Source organism: Desmodus rotundus, chromosome X (genome assembly GCF_022682495.2).
Source record: "Desmodus rotundus isolate HL8 chromosome X, HLdesRot8A.1, whole genome shotgun sequence".
Classification (NCBI taxonomy): domain Eukaryota; kingdom Metazoa; phylum Chordata; class Mammalia; order Chiroptera; family Phyllostomidae; genus Desmodus; species Desmodus rotundus.
In genome coordinates, this window is record NC_071400.1 from 33676115 (window position 1) to 33685884 (window position 9770).

Sequence of the window (9770 nt, forward strand, 5' to 3'; positions counted from 1 at the left end):
TATTTTTTAATTAAAAAAATACAATATTTTTCAGACTATAAGATGCACTTTTTCCCAAAATTTCAGAGTAAATGGGGGTGTGCCTTATAGTCCGAATGTAGCTTACCTGGCTCACTACAGGATTTCTGCTTTAAAGGATGTTATTAAATATTTTACCACATTTTTGGTTCAAAATTTTTTTTCCTATTTTCCTCCTCTAAAACTTAGGTGTGTCTTATGGTCCAAAAAATACGGTAAATAAAAGGCCGCAGGTTATTGAAATAATCCTGTGTGCCTTCCTTTGCTCAAGCCTGAGCACTAAGAACAAAGCTGTAACACTTGTCGGAGCCTAATGCACACACTATTTCTAGCAATGGCAAGCCACCCTGGCACCGCTCGAAACTGGATGAAAACATTTGAGAAAGTCACGCTTGTAAAAATCGAGGGGGTAAAACACAGAGTACAACCGATATAATCCATACCTATTAGATGTGTGAAATCAGTTCTAATAAAATAATGGCCTTTTCTGGGCGTTGAGATTGAACTGAGGTCAAGGGCAGTGGAACTTACCAAATGGACTAATATCTCCAAGGGCGCAGGCAGGACTCTCACGATCGTCAAAATGAACCAGGCAGCAACAGAGGATGCCCTGGCACAGTGCCCAGCCAGATCTTCGCAGGGGTAGTTCAGCGAGAGACCTACCTTGAAAAAGGAGCTTCTCTTACCCAGGGGGGTGACGCGGAATCCAAGTAGATCTGAGAGCTGTGTTACAAACCTAACACAAGAGTGAGATCAGCATGCGGTGTTCATCTGGGCTTCACCTTTGGGTCAAGCCCACGGCAGCACCGCAGGACCTCTGGGTCACGCTCTTCGGTTTCCTTACAAAACTGTGACCTGAAAGGGAGAGAAAGGATTTTTGAACACCTTTGCTACAAATCAACGTCTCTAAGGAAATAGCATAATTATAAAAAGAAAAGACACACCAGTCTATTCCAAGTTCTGTAAAAGAAGCCCTTCCAGCTACTGCACACACCCCCAGAAGAAATGAGCCCGGCCTCTGATTACCCACTGAGATGTAGTCGAAGGTGACCATGAGTCACATCACACAGTAAACCAATCGCTGGGGTTCAGGCTGTGGCCAAAGATATTCTCAGCCTTTCTGCTGACTTTGGCTATTGTCCCCGAGGTTAATGAGATAAGGAACCTGTTAGTCCCACATCCAGGGATACAGAACTCATTGATTCCAGTGAGGGATGAGTATCCAGGCACCGGGTGCCACTTGACAGCTGGGTTTTGTACGCCACTGGCTCTCAAGTAGCTCTGAACAGCTTACAAAACTGGGCCAAGCCACTTAACATGCTATGCAAAGACGAGTTTATACGCGTATTCCAAAAAGACCCATTTTATAGAGGCACCCACACTGAGTATGTGTGGCTAGAAGCTCGGCTTATTCAGAATGGCAAAGGTCTTAAACCATATCCTAATTATGTAAACCATCGAGGTAATTCTGGCCTTAAACCTGACCAATCACATGCTGCCAAAATACAACAACACAGCACCTCTTGCACCGAACAAACCTGGTGGGGAAATGACTGTTTGTCAGCGGCTGAAAGATTGTTTAACAGAGTCACAACATCGCTAAGAAGCACAGGGTATTCCCGCTCATTGCAACTTCATCCCCAAGACCTCCACAGGGCTCTCCCTTCCCCTTGCTTCCTTTTAGGTCTTTATTTCACCTTCCCAGTGAGACCTTTACCGCACAGCCCAACAGAAGGTGTGAATCCCTACACCGTCCCCAGGACCTGTTCCACCCCTCACCCGTGGTTTGTGCAGAGCATGTATCATTATCCAGCATGATATTTGTGTCTTATTGATCTTATTTTTCATTCCCCCCCCACTAGAATGTGGGCCCATCTGAGCAGGTAGCTTTTTGTCTCTGTGCTTGCTGTTTTTCCAGCATTAAGAACAGTGTCTGGCACATATTAGGTAACCGGCGAATAGCAGATGTCCCCTTCGTCTACCAGCTGTTACTAATGCTCATGCCCTTCCCAGAGGCAACCTGGTTAATTGTACAGTGTGCATCTTTCAGAATTTTATTCCACATATTTACATTTTTGTAAAAGGGATCATTAAAATAGCTACCCTGCACTTTAATTAAGTGGTAAAATATTTCTATAATACTTAAAACAAGTATCACCTGTCTCCAGTCCCAAATGGAGACACAACCAACTACAGTTCTGTGAACGTAACCATAATCAATTCTCTTAGTAGGTATTTTCACCTGTAATCTCAATGACATACTCAAAATAGGGTTACTTAATTAGTTTTCATTGGCATAGTTGTTTTTGTGAATCTTTTCAGCTCTTTAACATGGATCATTTTAAACAAAGCAGTAGAACAATATAACAAAAATCTAGGTATCAACCATCTTCAATAAAATAATCAAGACCCGAAACCATAAAAATCCTAGAAGAAAACACAGGCAGCAAAATCTTGGACACTGCTCATAGCAATATTTTTTTCTGATATGCCTCCTCAGACAAGGGAAAAAAAGAAAAATAAATAAACAGGACTACATCAAACTCAAAAGTGTTTGCACAGCAAAAGAAACCATCAACAAAATAAAAGACAACCTGCGGAATGGGGGAACATATTTGCAATACATCTGAAAAGGGGTTAATATCCAAAATTTATAAAGAACTTACAAAGCTCAAAACCGAAAAAACAAAGAATCCATTGAAAAAATGGGCAAAGGGCCTGAATAGACACTTATTCAAAGAGGACGTACAGAGGGCCAATAGACTCGTGAAAGATGCCCAATGTCACTCATCATCAGAGAAATGCAAATGAAAACCACAATGAGATATCACCTCACACCTGTCAGAATGGCCACCATCAATATATCATCGAACAACAAGTGCTGGTGAGGATAAAGAAAAAGGAACCGTTTTTGCACTGTGGGTGGGAATGCAGATTGGTGCAGCCACTGTGGAAAGCAGTATGGAGATACATCAAAAAAATTAAAAATGGAACTGCCTTATGGCCCAGCGACTCTGCTTCTGGGAATTTATCCCAAAGAAACCCAAAACACTAATTCAAAAGAACATAAGCACCCCTGTGTTCATTGCAGTATTATTTACAATCCCCAAGATATGGAAGCAGCCCAAGTGCCCATCAGTAGATGAGTGGACAAAACAACTATGGGACATTTACATAATGGAATACTGCTCAACCGTAACAAAGAAGAAAATTTTACCCTTTGCGACAGCCTGGATGGACCTGGAGAGCATTACACTAAGTGAAGTAAGCCAGTCAGAGAAAGACTAATACCATATGATATGTGGAGAGACACCCACCACCAAATTTGGGGAGTCCTGATTAGGAGCGATTGATCTTGGACATTAGAACATTCCAAAAGGTTGTGTAAACAAGCCCAATCAGATCCTTCCCTGCTTTGCAGTCCTAATTTACCAACCCCCTTGTCAGTTGGTATATAAACCTCTCTAACGAACAAACTGAACTAACAAGCAAAACAGAGACAGACTCATAGAGAGCAGGCTGACAGCTCTGGGGGTGGGGGTTAGGGGTGGAGGGATTGAGCAAAAAGGAAAAAGGACTCACAGACGTGGACAACAGTGTGGTGATTGTGAGAGGATGGGGTAAAAGGGAGATAAACAATAATGGAAAAATACAATAAAAATAAATAATACTCATCAACATTTTGCCGGTGCTTTTTATTTGCTGGCATATTTTGCTGGCATATTTGAAAGCATATGCCATATACCACACGGCTTCATGCATAAATAAATCCACAGACGTTACTTCCTGCCCATGCTCTACTGTAGCATACCAAAATTACAATTGTTGCCTAATGCCCCGTGAAAACATCCATGTCCAATGAAACTGCTTCATCTATAGATGTCTCTTAAATTTGATTTGTTCTTATTTTGATCCAAACACGAATCATACATAGAAGTAACTGGAGTAGGATTTTATCCTGTTTTAACCGATAACAGCCCATGCACTTTTTTCTTTGCCATTCCTTCGGCGAAAAGACGGGATTGTTTATCCGGTAGAATGACTCACATTCTGGACAGCTGTGCAGGCCATGTTCCATTAGAAACAGAACGTTCTGTAGGGAGACCTAGGGACTTGGGTAGATTCAGGCTCAATTGCTTCAACAAGAACAAGTCCCGGTGGATGCTTTGTACTGTTCTTACATCATATCAGAAGCACGTGATAGCTGTTGTTCACGTTTTTTGTGATGTGAAGGTTGATCGAATGGTTACAGTATTCTTACCTTGATTCCCCCACACTGTAAAATTCCCTGCTCATCTTCAACCTGAACTTTATTAAAGTCACGTGCTGGTTTACATTTTTATTATCAATATGCTATTCACACATTATAATTCACCATATTAAAGTAAACAAGTCACAATACAAAATAATATTGAATGTAAACTGTAACTGGAAAAATAAATTTAAAAACTGAAATATACAAGTCACTCTTTTTTAGTAAATCCATAACATCGTGGACCCATCACCCCAAGGAGGACATTTTCACCCCCAAAAGAAAATCCGTGCTTATCGTCAGCCATTGCCCACTCCCCTGATGGGACCGACAGCCCAGCTGAATAGTATGAAGATACTTCAGAGTGAAAACCTCTGAGCTACAACAGAAGCGGAAGTAAGCCTTTTCTGAGCTTCCCTTATCTGACTAAAGCACAGTTTCATAAGAGACACCCACCACCAAATTTGGGGAGTCCTGATTAGGAGTGATTGATCTTGGACATTAGAACATTCCAAAAGGTTGTGTAAACAAGCCCAATCAGATCCTTCCCTGCTTTGCAGTCCTAATTTACCAACCCCCTTGTCAGTTGGTATATAAACCTCTCTCTCTAGCTGTTTAGGGAGCCTCTTCATCTGAAACTTCCCACACAATAAATAAACTTTTCTTCTGTTAATTTACTGTTAATTAATTTGCAGAACCCCAGCCGCTGGAGCCTGAGATGGTAGAGGAAGCAGGTTTCCTCCCAACATGCTCCTGTCACTACCCCCTGGGCAAACAGTAATTGACTTTGTGTCTCTGTAGATTTGACTGTTCTAGACATTTCTGCAAATGCAATCTTACAGTGTGCTGTGTGGTGTCTGGGTTTTTTCCCCATATGTCATCATGTTTTCAAGGTTCATCCATGTTTTGGCATGTGTCAGTACTTTATTGCATGTTTTACCTAAACATACTCTGGTTTCTCTTCAGATTGTATAAATCTTTCGCCTTTTACTAAATAAAAGTCCATGGTGTGGATGTGGCACATTTCGTTTACGCATCCCCCAGTCAATGGGCATTTGGTTTGTTTCCCCTTTGGGCTTTTGACCAATAAACATTCATGTGCAAGTGTTCCTTTGAGTGTGTTTTCAGTTCTCTGAGCTATATGCTCTGAGTGGAATTACTGATCACGTGGTCACTCTGTGTTTAACTTTTTGTGTGAAAATGCCAAACTGTTTTCCACACTGTCCACACACCGCTCAGTATTGTCACCAGCAGTGTGTGACAATACTGAGCGGTGTGTGGACAGTGTGGAAAACAGTGTGTGTCAGTGTGTGTCAATTGCTCCATGTCCTCATCACACGTGTGATTTTCCATTTTTTCTATACTGGCTGGCCCATGATTTCAAATGCCCCGTGACCGTTTGATGATAGTCTTTGGGGCATGCTCATTGGCTATTTGCAAGGAGACAGCAATGGGTTTGAAGCCTGTGTGTGAATCGATCCTTTGCCGCCCTGCTACACAATGGCAAAGCCATTTAGACCTCAGTTTCCTGGCATAATGACCAGTTACTGAATCTGTGACTGTCCAAGGGAATGGGGACACAGAAAAGGCTCTGAGCGGGATCTCTGCATGCGGAAATGGCCACTACTCCCTAAAGTGAAGGACAAGAAACACGGGGAGGAATGCAGCGGGGCAGCTGACACCCAGAGCCCAGGCATTGATTGGTCAGGCAATTCCACCTGGGGAGGAGGTGGAGGCTCTTTCACGTTCCACTGCACAAGGCAGGGAAGTTGGGGCAGAGCATTAAGCCCTCCCTTCACCCCCTAGGAGTTGAAGGCAGCTAGGTTTTGGCTACTGTGTTGACCTGAAATGTAAAGACGCAGCTTCCTGGCCAGGACAAAGCACCTCACGCCTCTGGGTCCTCACAGTCCTCCTCCCTCCAGCCCTGGAAAATCCCACCCACCTCTGCCCAAACTGCAAAGGAATGGGTGAGAAAAGAGCTGAGTCAGAGCCTGACCGCTAGGCTGGGAGTAGCCGGACAGCAGGTGGTCTGGGGAAACCTGAGCCTGCGCAGGTTCTTTGTGGCCAGTGTACTGGGAGCAGGAACTTCGGACGCATTAGGAGCCGTCGGCACGCTGGCTGTGTTGCCCGGGGTTTGATGTAATGCCCCTTAATTTCTTGTAAAAGTGGTTCACTTAAGGGTGCTTACACTGGAGAGTGGATCTGGGAAAGGGTGACTTCAGTTCTCCCTTGAAACCGTTCTGTACTCCTGAAGATGTATTTTCCTTAAAGAATAATCAACGAAGGATTACATGTCTCACAGGAAAGAGTCAACAAACATCTTCTCAGTCAATTACCGATTAACCAAATAGATGGAGGTTACCCATGGGCCCACGGAACTCCTTAGACTATTGTTTTCAAATATCTTTATTTGCATCTCTGGCGCTCTCTCTCTCTCGGTACACGCCTGGAAGGAACACCTCGTCTCCGAGTAGCGGCATTACGTGCTGTCTTCATTTTCCTCTCTCCACTACACCCTTCTCCCTTATGTGAACATGAATTTTCAAGAGGAGCGTGTTCCTTTTCCAATAAGAAGGGAGATATAAATCAAGGCACTGGTCAGGCAGGAGAAACCTGCGAGTCGCTGTGCCGCTTTCGGACCCAGCACATGCCCCGACCCCCACCTAGGTGGCGTGGACGCCAAGTGCAGCAGCCCCGGGGGAACGGAAGAAGGGGCACTGGCTCCCTATCAGGTCCTTGGCAAGAAAGTAGGTGACGGAGCGCGGGGAGTGCCTGCTCTGGGGCATCTGCGTCTCACCTGAGGAGAGAGTACTGAAAGTTTTGATAACTTCAGGCACAGGAACGATGCAAACCTGTAACACCGTTTCCAAATATTACTCGTTGAAACATTTTTTTTCCTCTAGTTTTGCGATTGTTGAACAGTACATTTCCCGTTATATTGTTCCATCACATTCACCATTTGCCCTCTGGCTGGCAGGGCCCCTACAAGAGGGACAAATTTGTTCTCCTAAGAAAATGGCAGGGGACTGGAGGTCTTCCCCCTGACTTTCCCAAGCCCACCTCTCCCCGCCCCTTCGGGCCCCAGGGACCATCTGAAGAAGTTCCAACCCCTCCCCTGGGCGGGGCCAAGACCGCAAAACCGGCTCTACCCCCTCCGAATACCTGCAGTCCCCACCCCCCAGAGGAACCGGAGGATCGCGGCCGTGGGGGGGAGGGGTGGCGCCCTCAGCTTAAGGGCAGGGCTGGGTGAGGGGCGCAGAGAGTCCCGCCGGCGCCCGCGAGGAGCAGAATCGACCCGCTCTTTCCCTCCGGCGCATCCTCAGCCAGGTGGGTCCCCGCCGCCTTTCTTCCTTTGCCTTTCTTGGCCTTTCCGTGACGCGGGGAAACGCGGGGCTAGGGGCTGGGGTCTGGAATTGGGTGGGACCTTGCCGGTCCTGCAGCGAGTGGGCAACGTGCAGCCTGGGCCAGTGGTGGCTGCTGCCCAGCCGGTTGGGCCGAGGGGTTTTCGGTGGGGGTCTGGAGTTTCCTCGAGGCTAGCTGAGTTCTGGACCGTGATGCATGTAGGGAGAGCCTCTAAGTAGATCGCCTCGGGTGTCCCGCGTCCTGGGCCTGGAAGCGGCTTCCTGTGGCCTCAGAGAGCGGCTGCTTGAGGATCGGGTGCGCCTGCAATCCCATCTCTCCTCTCTCTTCCGCCCCGTTTACAGGACCACCCGAGGGTCTGCCTCGTGGGTTTGGGTGGAGTGCGTTGCGCGTAGAGACTGAGCTCCCGGGAGTGTATCTCTAGAGAAGGAACCTTTCCTTTAATAGATATTGGGACTGAAATATTAAATAGCTCTCTTTCCTCACATGCATTTAAACTACATGGAAGAACAAGTCTCCAGATCTTTAGGGGCTTCCCCGCGCGATGGGAATACTGGTGGGTTACGTTTTCATCTATTCACAGCTCTGTGCAATAGGAGGGATCTAACAGAAGGATGATTATTAATGAAAGAAACGATGAAGTTTTTTAAAGAAGTAATTTCAGCCTTTGCTGGTGTGGCTCAGTGGACTGAGCGCAGTTTGATTCTCGGTCAGGGCACGTGGGTTGCGCGCCAGGTCCCCAGTGGGGTACGCGCAAGAGGCAACCACACAGTGATGTTCTTCTCTCTCTTCCTCCCTTCCCCTCTCTAAAAATAAATAAAATATTTTTTTAAAAAAAGCAATTTCACGTTGTCAAAGATAATAAAAGAGAGTGGTAGTAACACTAAAATATGTTTAAGGAGAATCAATTTAGATGTACACAAAAAAGCCCAGGAGGAAAGAAAACAGTAGGGGAATTGTTCAAAGGCATTGTTAAGGGTGTGCGTGTGCGTGTGCGTGTGTGCGTGTGCGTGCACGCATACGTTTCTAGTTACTCTAGTTACTAATGATGAGGCAGACGACTGGCTTTATTTCCAAAACTTAAAAACTCAACTTGTGCAGAGAAGATCTGATGACAGGAGAGGGCGATCGAGATATAAGAGTCAGGGATTTTCACATAAAGGATTTCACCATGTTCGCAGAGGGATTATAACCATTTCATGGGTGAAATAGTCTTGGGGCCACTTGAGAAGAGCCAGACCCAAGAGACGTCAAGAAATGGCAGGTGATTCAGGCCCCTCAGATGGGCAGGTTTTGGTCGGGAACTCAGTTATATAAGAAATTACGCAGGAGTGTAGTTTTTGTTTGTATTTTCCTTGTATGAGTGGCTGGGGAACCTTTTTTATTTGCCTTGTGTATGTGTGTGTGTTTTCTGTGAACTGTTAATGTCTATTTCTTTTTTTTAAGATTTTATTTATTTTTTAGAGAGAGGAAGGGAGGGAGAAAGAGGGAGAGGAACACAGTGTGGTTGCCTCTCCAGCGCCCCTTACTGGGGACCTGGCCCATAATCCAGGCATGTGCGCTGACTAGGAATCGAACTGGTGACCCTTTGGTTAGCAGGCGGATGCTCAATCCACTGAGCCACACCAGCCAGGGCAGCATCTATTTCTATTGGGTTGCTACTCTTTCTCGTAAGTGGTATCTAGAACCTTGCTATATATGAGGAAGACCGGTGATGTGACTTGAAATATTTTTTCCCATTTATCATTGCTTTTCTAACTCTGTTCTTCAATGTGCTGAAATTGATGTGTTCACATTTATCTGTTTTTAATGGCTTTTTGAGTCAAATGTACAGGAGGCTTTTCCTGCTCCATGTATTTTCCTGCCCAGTATTTCATCTAGTAGGTGTAGGGGTTCATTGTACACTTTTTAATCTTTCAAGCTTTTATTTAAGGGCAACGAACTATGATGGATTTTTAGATCTTGTTGAAAGCAGCCACATGCGTGGACTGTACATAGACCTCAGGAGCAGTGTGCTGCTCCTCCGGCATACCCTCCCGAATGTATTGTCTTGTCCTGCACACTGTATTTGCACTATTCAAATTCCATACGCCTGGATCCAGTTCAGAAGAGCCCCGGACCACGCTGTCTAATCTAATGC

The 9770-nt window shown here is 45.4% G+C and overlaps 2 long non-coding RNA genes across 3 annotated transcripts in view; one reads left to right on the plus strand and one right to left on the minus strand.

The window, feature by feature from the left end:
• The window catches only part of LOC123479598 (uncharacterized), a 25262-nt gene extending 24228 nt beyond the window's left edge, over nt 1–1034 (minus strand). For both annotated transcript variants that reach the window (XR_008426029.1, XR_008426028.1), the window contains exons 1-2: nt 963–1034; nt 550–873 (exon numbers count right to left, since the gene is read on the minus strand). This is a non-coding gene — a long non-coding RNA (uncharacterized lncRNA). The remainder of the gene's footprint in view (nt 1–549; nt 874–962) is intronic.
• LOC123479599 (uncharacterized) overlaps nt 1–4592 on the plus strand; it is a 21027-nt gene extending 16435 nt beyond the window's left edge. The window contains exon 3 of the long non-coding RNA XR_006655257.1: nt 4496–4592. This is a non-coding gene — a long non-coding RNA (uncharacterized lncRNA). The remainder of the gene's footprint in view (nt 1–4495) is intronic.
• Nucleotides 4593–9770: the final 5178 nt, after the last annotated feature.